The sequence below is a fragment of the Ovis canadensis genome, chromosome 4 (genome assembly GCF_042477335.2).
Source record: "Ovis canadensis isolate MfBH-ARS-UI-01 breed Bighorn chromosome 4, ARS-UI_OviCan_v2, whole genome shotgun sequence".
Lineage (NCBI taxonomy): Eukaryota > Metazoa > Chordata > Mammalia > Artiodactyla > Bovidae > Ovis > Ovis canadensis.
The window spans coordinates 96,484,618-96,503,475 of record NC_091248.1 but is presented as its reverse complement, the minus strand read 5'-3'; the positions used below and the strand labels follow the sequence as shown (position 1 = coordinate 96,503,475).

The window sequence follows — 18,858 nt, the reverse complement described above, 5'->3', positions numbered from 1 at the left end:
ATTTGCTATGAAGTGATGGGACCAGATGCCATGATCTTAGTTTTCTGAATGTTGAGCTTCAAGCCAACTTCTTCACTCTCTTCTTTCACTTTCATCAAGAGGCTTTTTAATTTATCTGAGGTTATTGATATCTCTCCCAGCAATCTGGATTTCAGCTTGTGCTTCTTCCAGCCCAGCGTTTCTCATGATGTACTCTGCATAGAAATTAAATAAGCAAGATGACAATATACAGCCTTGACGTACTCCTTTTCCTATTTGGAACTAGTCTGTTGTTCCATGTTCAGTTCTAACTGTTGCTTCCTGAACTGCTACAGATTTCTCAAGAGGCAGGTCAGGTGGTCTGGTATTCCCATCTCTTTCAGAATTTTCCAGTTTGTTGTGTGATCCACACAGTCAAAGGCTTTGGCATAGTCAATAAAGCAAAAATCCATCCATGGGATTTTCCAGGCAAGAGTATTGTACTCAAATATAATTTCTTTACTCAGGGGAACATCTTAACTTACATTAGGACAGCACTCACGTTTCTCTTTTCTGCTCATCATTTCTCCCCTAAATCCCTTCCACCTTGGTGCCTCACTCTGGCTGCTCTGGTTGACAGGCCCCCTCATTCTAGCCTCATCTGACACGGTATATGTTTCTCCAGGCCATCTAACCCAGCCCTGAAAACTAGACATCCACGCCCAGAAGGGCTGGTGTACCCTTGATTTAGACACCACTCCAACTGTTAAACCACCCACCACATGATCATTTTCTAGCCATGCCAAATAGTTGGGTTATAATCAACTAAAACCCTTTGGTTGGTTCCTATGCACTACTATAAAGCTAAGTTCTTCTGGTCTTACATTTGTAGATCTTTTTTTTAAAACCAAAAAAGCAGGACTTCATATTTTTTCTATTGAGTTCCACTTTAATGTCGATCAAGGTCTTCCAGCAGTTTGATCTGACTATGGAAAATACTAGCTATCATTTTTTCATTGGTAATGTCTATCAGTGATTTGGTTTCTGGCTGTGTGCAATTCTAGTATGACTGTTGATTATTCAATATCATTAAAATGATCCTTCAAAGGAAAATGGAAATAGTCAATTTTTAACAGTTTTCTCCATAATCTGAATTTATGGTTGAAAAGAGTTGTTACTGCTTTTGATGGCTGATTACACAAATACCCTAGACTCACAAGCAAGAAGCTAGGTCATTTACAATTAGAGACATTGCATTTCCATTATTGTTTGTAGTTTGGAACAATCTTCAGGGAGCTTATTATGTCACCTTTGGACAGGTCATCCTCAGACTCTCCATCAGCAGTAAGACATTGTTCCTTATAAGGCATCTTAGCTCAATGACATGGGCTTTGGCCTTCGTAATGACCACCACAAAGTCCCAACAGTACTTACAAAGAATAGCATTCATAATTACAAATGTAAAGCCATTTCTTTTTTATTAGAAATTATCAAGTAAAATAGCATCCAAAGTTGGAAAAAATATAACATAAGGAAATGTATATATTTTTTACAAAACATGTGAAGTTTATTTTAGATCTCTTCTTATATGTATGAATTTTCAGGGGGGTTTTGATCCATTTCACAGTTTGGGTTATCAGCTTCCTCTTTCATGTTGGTCTGTTTCCTCATGGGAGGACTGCCTAAATTGTTCTTCAAGACTAGTACCCCCAGGGTTGCCCATCCCCCTCCAATTACTTTCAGAATCCAGATTTCACTCCCAGGATTCCTGTGCTGCAGCCCACTCAGCTTCTACGTGGAGCATCTGCCTGGAGCCAGGTTCACAGCTTTAGGCTGCCTGGATAAGTCTCTATACCAGGCCACTCCACCTATATTTTTTCTCTGAGCTATCTGCTCCTATATTCCAGGTTCTAAACACAGCAGTGCTATATTCCTTTGAATCCACATCCTCAAGCTGAACCTGGCAAATGGCTTTGCAGGTGCCATTTTTTTCAAGGACCAAACATACCATGCTACAAAATCAATATATGCTATATTAGAAGTTAATCAAAATTTCTGGCAAGTTGAAATTAGCCTAGAATTTCACTAAGGTTTTTATTTATTGTTATTATTTTCCTCTCTAAGAAGGAGATTGTGTGTTGAACTTACACAGATCCATCCCTGTTCTCTCTTTCCAACCTCCTGAGATCCTTGGAAGGACTTTCTATAGAGACTGCAGATCTGTGAGCATGAGAAGTGAAATTTATCAGACCATATTAAGACTTTAGTCACACAATCCAGTTGCCAACCAACAGGAATGGGCTGGACTAATGAAATTACAAATCTTGTTGAGACCATTAGATGATTGGTCCAAATAACGTCACTACTGTAAAGCAAATTCTAACCTAGATTTTATCAATTCACTTTGGTCTGGGTCTTTGTAACAATATTTAGAGGCAAAGAGGATGGAAAACAAAACACCAAAGGGTTACAAATTGAGAAACTCATCATCATTGCTCAACTTTAAATTGTTATCTAGTGATGGATATAAATTTGTGGTTCATGAATTACCTCTCTTTGCTGATGACACGTAGCATTTGGCAGATCGATGCTTTAAAAATTCACAAATGAATCCCCATCTAACTAGTCATCATTTTCTTTCACTTTAGGAAAATTAAACATGAGCTAATTAAGTAAGTCTTTGGGAGGTGGAATCATTTGATAGGGTTAACCTACATTTGACCCACTGTGGATGACATACGAGATTCCCAGCAAAATTGGTGTATTATATTAGCTTTCTCATTATGTTGTTGTGACCAGCTGTAATTATAAGGAGAAAAAAAATTTTCCCTTATAGACGACACATCATTTTAGATGGCTTCCAGATATTACATTCCATTTTGTTTTTCTCTTTATGAGATGCAAAGATCTTGCCATCCTCCAGTTACATTGGCTCACAAGCTTTCCACCTGCTAAGATTTAATTACAAACATTGATACCATGTGTGTGTTTTCAAGTTATTCTCACTCCAGGGGCAATTTCGTCAGGTGGCGGTGGGAGAAAATGGCCTTTAAAACAGTGCTTTCTCTGGAGCACTTGAGAAAGGACAGAAAGCAGGAGAACCTCAGAAGATGAGGGCCACACTTGAAGCACAGTTTCATTAATACTGGATGGCAGAAAAGGAGCCAAGTCCCAGATAATGAGGAAGGAGTTGCGATTTTTTTAAAGCTATCTGGTGACAGGGAAAACAAAAATGACATTCAGCTGACGAATGAGCGGAGTTTGACCTAGCCTTTTGACCCTTGACAATCAATCTTACCTGCTACTTCATAAAGAATTATAGCTCTGCCACTCACATTTGACTCTGGATTTTTACTATTCCCTTTACCTTTTTTTTTTTTGAATACATGGTCCAAGAAGATAAATGTTTATGTTGTCTATAGCAGAGAGGAGGAAATATGGGATACTTAGAAGGGGGAAAAATAACTGAGAAAGAGAGAAGAGAGCGACAACCAGACCAACAGTCATAAAATGGTTTATACATGCAATTCAGAATTGTCAGGGATGTTTTTTATGTGACTGACCAAAATAGCAACTGGAAATAAAGGATGACCCCATCCACCCAGTCTAGATGTGAAACCCCGAAGACTGGGGGTGAGATCCAAGCCTGCCTCCCCTCTACTTCCCACCTACCCCCACCCCCAAAGGCATCAAATGAATTTTGATGAAGCCGTTCCCTGTCCACAGGCTCTGATTGCAGTGTGTGCTGGGCAGGGTTTCAGTGCCATTATTATAGGGAAGAAAGGGCGGTGGGTCCAGGCTGCAAGCTGTGTTCAGGATGTGTTAACAGCACCAGTGCAAGCACCAGACAGTGTGCTCTGCCCATCTTGCGTAAATCAGCAGGGGTGAGGAACATCTCACTGGGGAGGAAGAGGCGACACCTTGGGAATAAGAGATAAGGTCTTCTTTGGCATTGGAAGTACTTTGTTTCTCTGTGTAATTTGATGCAGTTTGTCCCGAGACTCTCAAACCCAGGCTCGTCAGCAAAAGCCAACTTTATGGAGCTTGCCCAGTACATAAGTTGGCCGCAGGGACTTCTTGCCTTTATAGAGTCGAGATGCTTTTTCATAGCTGTGCTGGAGACTATCAGCACAAGCACAGTCTCCTGGAAGCAGAATGCAATTTCTGACCATTTAATCCATCCTGGATCACTGGGAGCACAGAGCTGTTTTCTGCATCTGGCTTGAAATAAGAGAGCCAGGTTGGAGGGTGTGAGAAGATGGATGGAGACTTGCAGTAGTTGTCAAAAACAGAAAGGAAACATTGGAGTGGGAGGTGTACAAATTGGCCCTTTTGATAGCACATTTTCAAACCTGAGTCATAGGTTCCGACTGCCTTGCATCTTACTGAAGAGAGAAAGGATCCTGGAAAATAAAAAGAAGCCCAATTATGATGTGAAAAGCCACCAATCTGTCGCTGACATCTTTCTCAGTAAATAGGTGTCACTCTTAGCCCTAAACCTCTTCCCAGACCTGGGCCTACGCCCACCTTTCTCTTGCCATGACCATGCCAGGTACATCCTGCAGCCCCATCTAGCTGGTCAACTGGTCTCCGAGGTGTGACCATCCCTCGCCTTGGCCTGGACTTCATTCCTTCCAGTATCACAAGGCTGACAAGCTCTTTATGAGAAGTTTCTGGGCTGTATGTTCATCAAGAATCCCCCCTCAAAACAGGGTGAGCTCGTTAATGGAGGAAGTGAGGGCAGTGCTCTGACAGTCCTAACAAGATGACAGAATTTATGAAGCGCTGCAGTAGAGAGATAGAGTCATCTGCAGTCTATTCATATAATAAGGCCACTGGGGGCCCGTCGTTGCTCCCCTTGAATTTGCTGTCCTTTCTTCCTTCCTGTTCTGTGGGCTGACTCTTCCTTGGCCTCCCTTTCTGATCCACAGAAAATCATGATTACTTTGGATGACGTCATAGCCGGGGTAAATGGTCTCCCTTCCTCATAGGGATGGATGGGCTGCTCCCTGCGCTGTGTGTGAACCAGGGTGACAAGGGAGAATTATATAGGCCAAGTCCTTGGGTCAAATTTTGTGTAAAATCTAAATGTGGAATCCAATCGACAGCATCTTAAGCCTAAGTTAAAATTTTTAATCTGAAAAAACTTTTAACTTTAACTTTTTAAAAAATTTTTTTAAAAATTTTATTGCCATATAGTTGATTCACAATGTTGTATTAGTTTCAGATGTACAGCAAAGTGAATCAGTTAGACATATATCCACTCTTCCACAGGTTATTCTCCCATGTAGGCCATTACAGAGTTCTGAGTAGAGTTTCCTGTGCTAAACAGTAGGTCCTTATTAGTTATCTATTTTATATATAATAATCTATATATATATCAATCCCAGTCTTCCAATCTGTCCCTTCTCCTCTTACCCCCTGATAACCATAAATTTTTTTTCTACATCTGTAACTCCATTTGTTTTGTAGGTAAGTTCTACAGTTTCTTTTTAAAGTCCAGTATCCTTTTAAATCCAATGTATGGTAATATTCCTCTTGTCATAACTCTGTGAGGTGGAGGTGAATTGTATTGTCCCTGGTATGGAATCATCATTGCCCAAATTATCAGGGAAGACTCGATGGAGATGTACAGCTTGGGATAAACAAGAATGGAGCAAAATATTTGAAAGGTAAAAGGGAAGAAGGAAAAAAGATAAGCCAACAATTTTTGGTATTCAAATGAGGAGAAAATTTGCTAATAGAATCCATTAGTTGTAAAACCTAGTAACAGGCTAAGTCAATTATTAACCAGGAATTTTTGTGGGAACTTTTGTGAGAACATAAGAAAGTAGAAGAGTTAGTTGAGGCTTGTTAATTATAAGAACTCTAAAATTAACCACTTTCCTCTTTATTTTCCATAACTAAGCTTCTGTCTTAATTTTTACCTACCCTACGAAGCTCCCTGGTGAGCGAGATCCCACGTCTCAGTCACTTAGATAAGTGACCATCCTCTCTCCTTCCCAAAACCAGTCTGTACTTAAGACTACACCTAGAGTGAAAAAAGTAGTGACAGTGTTAGTCACTCAGTCATGTCTGACTCTTTGTGACCCAATGGACTGTAGTCCGCCAGGCTCCTCTGTCCATGGAATCCTCCAGGCAAAAATACTAGAGTGGGTTGCCATTCCCTTCTCTAGGGAATCTTTCCAACCCAGGGACCACATCCAGTTTTCCTGCAGTGCAGGCAGATTCTTTACCATCTGAGCCACCAGGGAAGCCTACCCAAAATAATCTTTTTGAGATGCAGTTCTGAGCACATTGCACTCTTATAGGTCTGGTGCAATGACCATCCCATCCCTAAACACAGCCCCAAGGCCTCCTTCTCCAGTTTCACCTCCAGCTATGCCCATTCCCTCCAGCTCGGAGTCTTTGCAGGTGCTGTCCCTCTACCTGGAAGTTCCTTCCTCCTCGTCTCATTGACCCAGACTCAACCTCAGGGCGGCTTTCCTTCCTGCCTGCACCACTCCCAGAAGAAAATCAGGTGTCATTTTGCATTTGTATATGTGGTTACAGAGCTCGTATGTGTTTTGTCCTCTTGAAAATCTGTAACCTAGGTCTGTGACAACAGGCTCTGTGCCTGGTTTGGTCCACTCTCATTTCCCCATACCTGGCCAATGTCTGGCAATGAATAGGCAAATTAATGAATGAGTAAGTTTTACTGCTCCATAAAGTTTCATTGAACCATTATCACTGAAAAACACCAGAGTATTTTTATTTTCTGTATGGTTTATTACAGAATATTGACTATACTTCCTTGTGCTAAATAGCAGGGCCTTATTGCTTATCTATTTTATATATAATGGTTTTCATCTGCTAATCCCAAACTCTCTATCCATCCCTCTCACCCTCCTTCCCTTTGGCAGCCACAAGTATGTTCTCTATGTCTGTGAGTCTGTTTTTATTTCATAGGGTAGTTTCATTGTGTCATATTCTAGATTCCACGTATGAGTGATATCATATAGTATTTGTCTTTATCTGTCTGACTTACTGCATTTAGTATGAACATCTCTAGATCCATCCATGTTGCCGCAAATGGCATTATTTCATTCTTTTCCGTTGCTGAGTAGCATTCCATTGTATATATGTACCACATCTTTATTTATTCATTGGTCAATGGACATTTAGCTTGTTTGTGTTTGGCTAGTGTAAATAGTGCTGCTTTGAACATTGGAATGCATATATCTTTTTGAATTATACTTTTTCCCAGATATATGCCCAGGAGTGGGATACTGGATCATAAGACAACTCAGTTGTTAGTTTTTTGAGAAACCTCCATACTACTTTCCATAGTGGCTGCACCAATTTACATTACTACCAACAATGTAGGAGGGTTCCCTTTTTTCTACACCCTCTCCAGCATTTACTATTTGTAGACATTTTAATGATAACCATTCTGAGCAGTGTGAGGTGGTACCAAATGTATTACACGCATTGGTTTGCATTTCTCTAATAATTGCTGCTGCTGCTGCTAAGTCACTTCAGTCATGTCCAACTCTGTGCGACCCCACAGACGGCAGCCCACCAGGCTCTGCCGTCCCTGGGATTCTCCAGGCAAGAACACTGGAGTGGGTTGCCATTTCCTTCTCCAGTGCAGGAAAGTGAAAAGTGAAAGTGAAGTTGCTCAGTCGTGTCCGACTCTTAGCGACTCCATGGACTGCAGTCTACCAGGCTCCTTCATCCATGGGATTTTCCAGGCAAGAGTACTGGAGTGGGGTGCCATTGCCTTCTCCGCTCTAATAATTAGAGATGAGTATAATTTTAGGAAAAGATACAAGAGTTTTTAACAGTGACATGCTCTGAAACTCTAAGGTATCACAATATGTAAAGCCTAGAGAGTTTTTAACTCAAATTATATTAAGAGCCTAGATCCGTTTCTACCTGGGAGAGAAATAAGCTACATTAAAGAGAAATTAAGCAGAACTAATGATTCAGGTAAAATCTCTAATGAAAATTCTCTTTAAATTATATTCTTTAATATTTGTGCTTAATTATTTTAAAAATAAATTTCAAGTTAATCATATTGTTATAATTAAAATTATTATTTGGCCACACCACATGGTATGTGGGATCTTAGTTGGTTCCCTGACTAGGAATCGAACCCACACGCCTGGCACTGAAAGCACAGTCTTAACCACTAGATTGCCAGAGAAGTCCCTGTGCTTAATTATTTTAATAAGGGTTTTTACACACACACACACACACATACACACACACATATACTTTTACACTTTCCCGCACATACACACACATATGCACACACATTCTTCCCTTGGAATGAATGAAACATGCCTGTAGAAGTCTGGAAATTTGTACCATGACACCATATCCATCACCAGTTTCCTGTTCTTTTTATCTTCACTGTAAGACAGAAGTCACTTGCAACTCACATTTAACAAATGATGACATGGGCCACATTATTACCAAAAGGAAAAGTTTATGAAGTATATAGTTCTGCCTCAGATCAATCTTTTATCTGTTCTTAGAACCAGAAAGTTGGGGGTCCAAAAGCCCATTGCTTTATGTGATCACAGCCTGAATTTGTTTGTGAAACCATTTTGATTACATTTTACCCGCCTCTAAATTCTACTCTTAAAGAAAAGTAGGTGTCCTGGCAGACATTGCTACAAAATAGCTGCAAGGCTGGAGCAGTCCTGTTTGTGATATGTCAGTGGCAGTGTGGCCTGGCATCAGAACAGTCAAATTAAACCACCCCTTACCTGCTTTCTCTGCCTGGCCTGTCAGATACTTGCAGTTTTATTTTTCATCACTTACTTCACATACTTCTTTTCATCTTTTTTGAATAAACAGACAATCTTATCTGTTGACCCTTTTGGCTCCTGCTGTGTATTTCATCTATCTCATAAAGATCTGTTTGGGTTCACTTAGAAAGGGAGCCCAAATAATTAATAAACCCATTCCCTGAATGGTGCCCATAGCACTGGTACTTCTGAAAGATGCTGAAAGTAAACAAAACAAAACCAGCCTGAAGTGTGTCAATTTCACAGCAGGCCATGAAGAGCACCCTCCCAGCAGAAAACTCCTAGTAAATAGGTAATGAGGAGTTGGAATTGTTTTCAGACTGGGTCCAGGCTTCATTCATCACTGAATGTTGAAATTTAGAAATTGTGAGAATTACATACAGTGGATTTAAGGGGCATTTGCTTAAAACCTAAACCACGCTCAGAGGCTCCCCATCTCACTGACATTGCGCTGTTTCTGCATGTAGGTCCTCATTCAATGCCAAAGGGCCTTTGCAGATGTCAAAGTCCCCCAGGCAGGACTCTGGAGAATTCACGGCCGGGAAAAGGTGGGGAGCAGGACTTGACTACCTTAGCATGCAGACATCTGCCCTAGGCAACTTCCTTCAAGCCATGCTCTTTGCTTCTAGCTACTGCACTTTCCTTCCCCAGCCAGCAGGCAAGAGTTCCATCCTAGCACCCTCCCTGCCTCTGCTGGCAGTCCCAGAGAGGCCTCCCTGACTTCAGACTGGAGAGCCAAAGCCCTCGGACCCCTCCAAAAGCCAGTCAAACAGGGAAGACCTGGAACATTTCCCCAAAACTGATGCTCTTCAGTTACTAACAAGACTCTCAAACCAACTGTCAAAAAGAACATCATTCACAAAATGTTGTTAGGAAAAAGATGAATAAATTTGATTTTGTAAAGTTTGACTTCTACTAGACTCAACTAAACATTGTGACCATGTAGCCTACATTTTCCCAATTTATTCACACAGACATATGAGTGACTTTGTTGACTAATTCTGCCTAAATCCAAATAATAATAGTACTTTGTATACAGCTTCCTCCAAATCAACAAAGCTGTTTTTTTGGGGGGGTGGGGGGAAGCGAAGAATTCTTTCATTTAATTTGTTCATGGTTAATATATGCTAGCTTTCAGTTGTCAACACAGCTCCTTTTAAGCGGTTACAAATCACCTATTTAATACGTTAGCTGTGAGTTTTGCATGAGAGTAACATCAATTATTCCCATCGATAGTTTCCAAAACCACTCTCTTTCCCCTTTTGAAAATTACCACATTTTCTCAATTTCACACTCCATTCTCCTATGCAAATTCAAAAGTTATGAGGCAAGTTTTGTCAAATAAGCTTTGAACTATTGAAACCCAAGACTTCACCAAAAGGGGTAGATCTGCCCCCCAGGAAGAAAAATCAAAATAGATGGGACTGCTACCAGAAATAGGGCTTTTAGGGGTGGTATTTATTTCCTCTTATGGATTTTTTTTCCAAAGCCAAAGTCTTGGATAAGACAGTCATTTGAAGATTAGTACAGGGGAAAGGAGAAACTCAACTGTTCCAAGTTTGAAATGAGTGTTTAATCCACATCTTATCTTGATCATGCCTCTTTCCTTCATGTTCAGTTGGTCCCAGTGAAATTCTAAGTTCCTTGAGGGCAGAATTATGTCTGTTCTTTCCTTAGGAGCCTCCACTATGACCAGCTCAGCCCAAGACTCACAGAATTTCAATAGATACTCATTGTCTGAACTCGAAAGAAACAGTTAACTGCCAAGACACTGGGGTAAAATCCAAACTGTGTTTTTCATGACATGTGTGCCTGCATCTTTCCTTCCTTTGTAACTTGAGCATCCATCATGGAGATGGCTATAGGCAGAGCATAAAAAGCTTGCAGAACTGAACTCATAGCAGGTATTTAATGTTAGGTGAGTGATGCATGACTGTCGGTGATCAAGACCCGAGGGCTAATCTAGCGCAGTGGTTCTCAAACTTGAACGAGTAGGGCTTGTTAAAAAACTATTGCTGGGCTCCCCTAGGAGTTTTCTATCAGGTGATCTAGGATGTGGCCTGAGAATTTTCTTTTCTTATAATAAAGTGCCTAAGTGATGCGGATGCTGCTAGATTGATGAGGGACCACACTGAGGGAACCAATGCTCCTGCCAATGTGCTTGCAAAGGCAACAGTTGTTAGAAGAGTTGTTATAACAGTTGTTATAAGAGTTACTGCCCTTTCTACTGACCCTGCTTTATGGTTTCATTCCTCTGCTTGGATATCTTATGTGGATTTGTCCAAACACCTCACATTTTCAGCTTATAATGGTCTTTATCCTGTATCTTTTCACAATATTCTCATTCCTGTGTCTGTTGAGAGATGCAAAAGGAATATGTAGCCTTGTAGCCTGATCTTGTAGCCTGGATGGGGTGAGTGATACTCTGGAGGTCTCAGGGACTGACTTCCCTTCCTTCAGGAAACATGGAAGCAAAACATGGGTACCAACTTTATCCTATACAGCCAAGTCCTAGCAAGCTGTAGCCTTCGGGATGACCACAGAGTCTCCATGTTTACAGAAAAAGAGAGGAGGGAGAGAGAACAAAATGCACATAAGTCCTAAGAAATAATCTCACCAATTCCTCTTAGAGAAAAAAGTAGTTAGGAAATATAATTCATCGAAAACTTACATCAGACTTTATTATTTCTTACTAAGAATGTTACACTCAACACTGCCCCTCTTTTCTCTTCAATCCACTTCAAACTCTCCCAAATACGATATCCAATTCTTTCATTAAACCAGTCCTTCCACTAAACCCCTCCAGAATGCTAGAGTGGGTTGCCATGCCCTCCTCCGGGGGTCTTCCTGACCCAGGGATCAAAGCTGTATCTCTTATGTCTCCTGCATTGGCAGACAGCTTCTTTACCACTAGCGCCACCAGGGAAGCCCACTTAGATTAGGGAGTGACCTCTAGTGGATCAGTCAGTAAGGAACCTGCCTGCAATGCAGGAGACCTGGGTTCCATCCCTGGGTCGAGAAGATCCCCTGCAGAAGGGCATGCAAACCCATTCCAGTATTCTTGCCTGAAGAATCCCATTGACAGAGAAGCCTGGTGGTCTACAGTCCATGGGGTTGCAAAGAGTAAGACATAACTGAGTGACTAACACACACACACGCACACACACACCAATGTGAGGCTTGGGCTGAAATCCCTCAGTGATTACTATGACTGCCAATACAGTTCAGTCACTCAGTCATGTCTGACTCTTTGCAACCCCAAGGACTGCAGCACACCAGGCTTCCCTGTCCATCACCAACTCCCAGAGCTTACTCAAACTCATCATGTCCATCGAGTTGGTGATGCCATCCAACCATCTCATCATCTGTCATCCCTTATTCCTCCTGCCTTCAATCTTTCCCAGCATCAGGGTCTTTTCCAAAGAGTCAGTTCTTCGTATCAGGTGGCCAAAGTACTGGAGTTTCAGCTTCAGCATCAGTCCTTCCAATGAATATTCAGGACTGATTTCCTTAAGGATTGACTGGTTTTCTCTCCTTGCAGTCCAAGGGACTTTAAAAGAGTCTTCTCCAACATGACAGTTCAAAAGCATCAATTCTTCGGTGCTCAGCTCTCTTTATAGTCCAACCCTCATATCCATACATGCCTACTGGAAAAACCAAAGCTTTGACTAGACAGACCTTTGTCAGCAAAGTAATGTCTCTGCTTTTTAATATGCTCTCTAAGTTGGTCATAGCTTCTCTTCCAAGGAGCAAGCGTCTTTTAATTTCATGGCTGCAGTAAACATCTGCAGTGATTTTGGAGCCCCAGAGAATAAATTTTGTCACTGTTTCCATTGTTTCCCCATCTATTTGCCATGAAGTGATGGGACCAGATGCCATGATCTTCGTTTTTTGAAGACTGAGTTTTAAGCCAACTTTTTCACTCTCCTCTTTCACTTTCATCAAAAGGCTCTTTTGTTCCTCTTCACCTTCTGCCATAAGGGTGGCACCATCTGCATATCTGAGGTTATTGATATTTCTCTCAGCAAGCTTGATGAAGCTTGTATTTTATCCAGCCTGGCATTTTGTATGATGTACTCTGCATATTAAGTTCAACAAGCAGGGTGACAATATACAGCCTTGACTTACTCCTTTCCCAACTTGGAATCAGTCTGTTGTTCCATGTCCAGTTCTAACTGTTGCTTCTTGACCTACATACAGATTTCTCAGGAGGCAGGTCAGGTGGTCTGGTATTCCCATCTCTTTCAGAATTTTCCACAGTTTGTTGTGATCTACACAGTCAAAGGCTTCAGTGTAACCAATAAAGCAGAAGTAGGTGTTTTTATGGAACTCTTTTGCTTTTTCACACTATGAATGCCAGAATCTGATAATAAATTCTAGAAAGTAGAATCATATAGACTATCATTTAACTGAAAGTCTCTCCCTGGTGGTTCAGCTGGTAAAGAATCCACCTGCAATGCAGGAGACCTGGGTTCAATCCCTGAGCTGGGAAGATCCCTTGGAAAAGGAAATGGCTACCCACTCCAGCATTCTTGTATTCTGGCCTGGAGAATTCCATGGACTGTGTAGTCAGTGGGGTTGCCAAGAGTTGGACAAACATGTTTGATTCCAAAAGTCAGTATGAGTCTTAAAAGCCAAAATAATAATAATTATTATCATTCTTGAACATTTAGTGCTGAGATAAACTCCTTAGATACTTTATTTCATCTTCACAGTAACTTTATTAAGATGGTATTCTTCCCCTTTCCTCTTGAAAAATCTAATGCTTAAGGAAATCAAATAACTTGCCCAAAGGCATACAGTTACTAATAATAATATCACTAATCTTGTACTTCTTACTCTATAATCAATGACAAATGCCTATCCAGTTGTTTTCTAAAACGGATTCAACTAAAAACAAGTTCAACTTAAAGTGCCTTCCCCATCACTCTTAGAAGTAACAAAAATCAGAGCAGCACTCTGGTTTTATTATGGGTTTATTAACATGGGACCAGAATAAACAGACTGGTCACAAGTGTTCACACTGTAATCAAGATGTTTATACAGATGTGAGGGAAGCATTTGTGGTTTTTATTAGGAGTTATGGTCCTTGAGATAGAAATTTTGAGAAGGTTTTCAGGCATCATCTTTACATGTGGGGACTCTTGTAGAGGTTTTTCCCTGCTATGCAATTCTGGTGAGAATATACAAGTGTAACCTGAAGGGGAAAGGCTGGGTTGATTTGGCAATATTACACATCTCAGAAAATGTAGGATGGTAAACACGGACTTGCTAATGTTCTTCAGCATGCAAAGAATGTCCTGAAGCGTGCTACCTTGAATTGTCAAGTACATGATTCACACTGAATATTTGTGAAAGAAAAGAAATGAGCTAAATTTACTCCCAGAAAACGTCAATAGATAGTTTTCATTGTTAGAATGAAATAGTAAATTCTTTAACCATCCCAAAGGATGGCTCAATTTCCTTTCCTTTAAGAATAAACCTCATTCGCAGGTTTGATCCCTGGGTAAGGAATGTCTCCTGGAGGAGGGCATAGCAACCCACGCCAGTATTCTTGCCTGTATGAAATCCCATGGACAGAGAAGCCTCACGAGTCCATGGGGTCATGGGGTTGAAAAAGAGTCAGAAAAGACTTAGTGACTAAAAAACAACAACAATAAAGAAATAAATATTCTTCCCAAAGTTTCTGATTATTATCAAATTGAAAATCCAGCATCAGAGAGAATGTAACGCCATGTTTCAAACTCATGAAGGTTTTTGTTTTTCTACAGCTTATCTTTTTCCTTTTTTGTGGTTCATTTTTAAATGTGACAGATGTGACTTTTTAAAAAATTTTTTATTTTTTTAATTAAAAAAAAGAATAACCCTCATTATCTGTAGTTATTAATACTTAACTATAGGGAGAAACATTACATTTGCAAATTCAGTCCATGAAATCCTAGATACATGAACAATATTGAAAATTTCTGGGCTTCTAACAGATGGAAACCAAGTTCACAAATCAAGAGAACTCAATCCATTAAATCAACCAGAACTGCCAGCTTGTCAGCAGTTGAAATTAGCATTGTTGAAAATATAGTCACACTGTTTATAAGGCAGCTATTATTTGAGACTAAGACTTTGACCTTCAAACAGAAGCAGTGGCCTAAACCCACAAAGGAAATCATACCTATCATCCCTTGAGTATCTACCAGACACTGTAGCTATATGTTTTTGCTTGCATATCCTTGTGGGTGGGTATTATTAAACTAGCATTATAGATGAGGAAACTGAGGTTCAGAGAGGTTAAGTAACATCATCACAGTCAGTTAGTAAGTATTAGAGACCTAAACCCAGGGCTTCAAAATCCATGTTCCTCTTATATCACTACAGAGGTACCAGTTGAGACTCTTCTGTATGATTCCACTTTCTAAAATGTATTATGCTGCTGCTGCTAAGTCACCTCAGTCGTGTCGGACTCTGTGCGGCCCCATAGACTGCAGCCCACCAGGCTGCCCCGTCCCTGGGATTCTCCAGGCAAGAACACTGGAGTGGGTTGCCATTTCCTTCTCTAACGCATGAAAGTGAAAAGTGAAAGTAAAGTCGCTCAGTCGGGTCCAACTCTTAGCGACCCCATGGACTGCAGCCTATCAGGCTTCTCTGTCCATGGGATTCTCCAGGCAAGAGTACTGGAGTGGGGTGAAAATGTATTATAATAATACATTAATTCCAGACATTGTATTGTATTATATATAATACAATAATTCCAGAGTATAATTATACTCTGGAATTCATTGTAATCATTGTTTTGAGGTTTTCAGTTCCAGCATTACCTTTGGGATTACTACCTAATCTGAATATTTAACCAAATTCGGAAAAATAGGTCAGGAATATAAATTTTTCTGCAGAACCAAAAGTCAATGGGTTTCCTTTCCAAACAGAAAGGCATGCTATTTGGGTATATTCTCGACATGTGTGAAAGACTGTTTTTTATGTTAATTCTTATATCAGGGACTTCTGTCAAAATAGGAGTTGATGGTTTTTATTTTCTGTGCCAGAGGGACCTATTTATTGGGTGTTCCATCAGAGTTGGGATTTAGATTGTCCCTTGACTTCTTTGCTCCTATTTTTAATCAGCCTTGACATTAGAAACTTTCAGTTCTGATTTGGGTTTAGGACTTTGGAAGATCATTTAGGGGAGGTTTAGAAGGAGTCAGTCATGAAGGAGATGTTTGAGGTCACTGGATTGTTCAGATGTTCAAGAGATCTACTAACTAATAGCTCAAATGGTGGTGATTTCCTACAAAGCTCTCAAAAGACTATTTCTGCAGTTAACTGTTACATATTTAAAATAATTGATAGGTAGCCATGTCTTTAAAAAGCAAATATATTTTTATTAGGTCAATATTTAACAAATTAGAATCTCTCTTCAAGGGCAGGTCTCAGGTTATAGAGCCTAAAGCTCTCTCTAAGAAAGAGTATATAAAATTAAGAATATAAAGTTATATATTATAGTTAATATTTTTAGAATGGGAAAAGAAGTCACAATGTATTATAAATACAAAACTTGGGGAAAAACCATATGTATCACAAATTTCCAAATATCATACCTCTAATATCGCTGACATTCTTTGGTTAATATTTTTTATTGCTTCTTCTCATGGTACTTTTGTAAGGTCAGTTTCAATAATTATTGAATGATGTTGCAGTGTTTCCTCTGTCACAGATAATCTCTGTTTTTTAAGTGATACTTTAGAAAAGTTTCTTAGAGCTTTATTTGTTACTGGTGAAATTTTAGGATTATTGTCAAATTTGAGAAAAGCCTTCACTGAGTTAGTTTTATTAAAGAGATGTAAAAGCATTTTTCACAAACTAGCTTCTAGCATTGCACATTGTAATTGTTGCCTCTGCCATCCACATACCTCCAAGTGCTGAGTGCCATTGAACAACTTCCTATGTCCATGTATATCCATGTTACAAGGTGGTAAGTATGTTGCTTCAAAGTTCTTCCTATGTCAAGATATCTAGCAACAATGTAACTATTCACAGGAGTAATTTAAGACCACATAAAGACATATGCAAATCAGGAAGCAACAGTTAGAACTGGACATGGAACAACAGACTGGTTCCAAATAGGAAAAGGAGTACGTCAAGGCTGTATATTGTCACCCTGCTTATTTAACTTCTATGCAGAGTACATCATGAGAAACGCTGGGCTGGAAGAAGCACAAGCTGGAATCAAGATTGATGGGAGAAATATCAATAACCTCAGATATGCAGATGACACCACCCTTATGGCAGAAAGTGAAGAGGAACTAAAAAGCCTCTTGATGAAAGTGAAAGAGGAGAGTGAAAAAGTTGGCTTAAAGCTCAACATTCAGAAAACAAAGATCATGGCATCTGGTCCCATCACTTCATGGCAAATAGATGGGGAAACAGTGGCAACAGTGTCAGACTTTATTTTGGGGGGCTCCAAAATCACTGCAGATGGTCACTTCAGCCATGAAATTAAGAGACACTTACTCCTTGGAAGAAAAGTTATGACCAACCTAGATAGCATATTCAAAAGCAGAGACATTGCCAACAAAGGTCTGTCTAGTCAAGGCTATGATTTTTCCAGTGGTCATATATGGATGTGAGAGTTGGACTGTGAAGAAAGCTGAGTACCGAAGAATTGATGCTTTTGAACCGTGGTGTTGGAGAAGACTCTTGAGAGTCCCTTGGACTGCAAGGAGATCCAACCAGTCCATTTTAAGGGAGATCAGTCCTGGGTGTTCTTTGGAAGGAATGATGCTGAAGATGAAACTCCAGTACTTTGGCCACCTGATGCGAAGAGTTGACTCATAGGAAAAGACTCTGATGCTGGGAGGGATTGGGAGCAGGAGGAGAGGGAGATGACAGAAGCTGAGATGGCTGGATGGCATCACTGACTTGATGGACATGAGTCTGAGTGAACTCTGGGAGTTGGTGATGGACAGGGAGGCCTGGCGTGCTGTGATTCATGGGGTCTCCAAGAGTCGGACATGACTGAGCGACTGAACTGAACTGAACTGAAAGACATTCCACTAAACCAATACTAAATACAGTCCCAACTCAACTTCCCTACAAATGCCCACAACCATTCCAAGTACCACCTGACCAAGGGAAAGTGAATGGGGAGGGATGGGTATCAAAATGGAAAAATTCAGCAGACAAGCTAGCTGCTGTTAAAGTATCTCAGTAAAGCATATCATCAGGTGAACGCAGTGTCAGGCTCCCTCCAGGGGTTTTGAAGAGGCTGTACCATTGGGGCACCTGTGTATCTGTATAATCCCAAACTTTAATTTTCCCTTCCCCCACACTTCCTCTTTGGTAACCAAAGTTTGTCTTCCATGTCTGTGAGTCTATTTCTGTTTTATAAATAAGTTCATTTGTATCATTTTTCTGGACTCAGTGTGTAAGTGACATCACATGGCATTTGTCTTTGCCTGTGTGACTTACTTCACTTAGCATGAGCATCTTCAGGTCCATCCGTGTTGCTGCAGATTTTCAGCCCTAGGTATTGATAGCTGTTTTGGAAGCTGTCTCACAGCTTCTCCCTTCAGGTTCTGTGGCTCAAATACTCACCTATACACACGCTGCCTTTGTGAGGCCTCTCAAAGAGGACCTTGCTGCTTGCAGGCAGCCGTGAAAAGGCCCCTTCCATGTCACCCACATCCTGTTTGTTTTTCCCTATGTAGATAAAAATAAAGCTCTGCTGGGTATAGACAGGGCTTCCCATTGGCTCAGGCAGTAAAGAATCTCCGTGCAGTGCAGAAGCCCTGGGTTTGATCTCTGGGTCAGGGAAGACCCTCTGGAGAAGGAAATGGTATAGATAAGAACAAAGAAGGGGAGAGACACAAAACAGAGAGAGAACTGAAACAGACTCAACTACCATTTCTGGAAAATCGGACTTGAAGGGGATTCCCAGAAGTTTCCTCTCAGAAAGGAGGTAGCCAGCACCTTCCATGAGTGAGAATATGGTGTCCATGCTATGGAGGAATAGTGGATGGAACAATCTTTGCTGTCTGTCATCTCCATCCCCTACCCCATCCCTCTAGTCTCTGAATAACAGGGGATGCAGAGTGGGGTGAGATGGAAAGTT

General features: G+C 40.6%; 1 protein-coding gene across 3 annotated transcripts in view; it reads left to right on the top strand.

Annotated features, from left to right (window-relative positions):
• POU6F2 (POU class 6 homeobox 2) overlaps positions 1–18,858 on the top strand; it is a 503,169-nt gene that overhangs the window by 325,556 nt on the left and 158,755 nt on the right. The window lies entirely within an intron of this gene.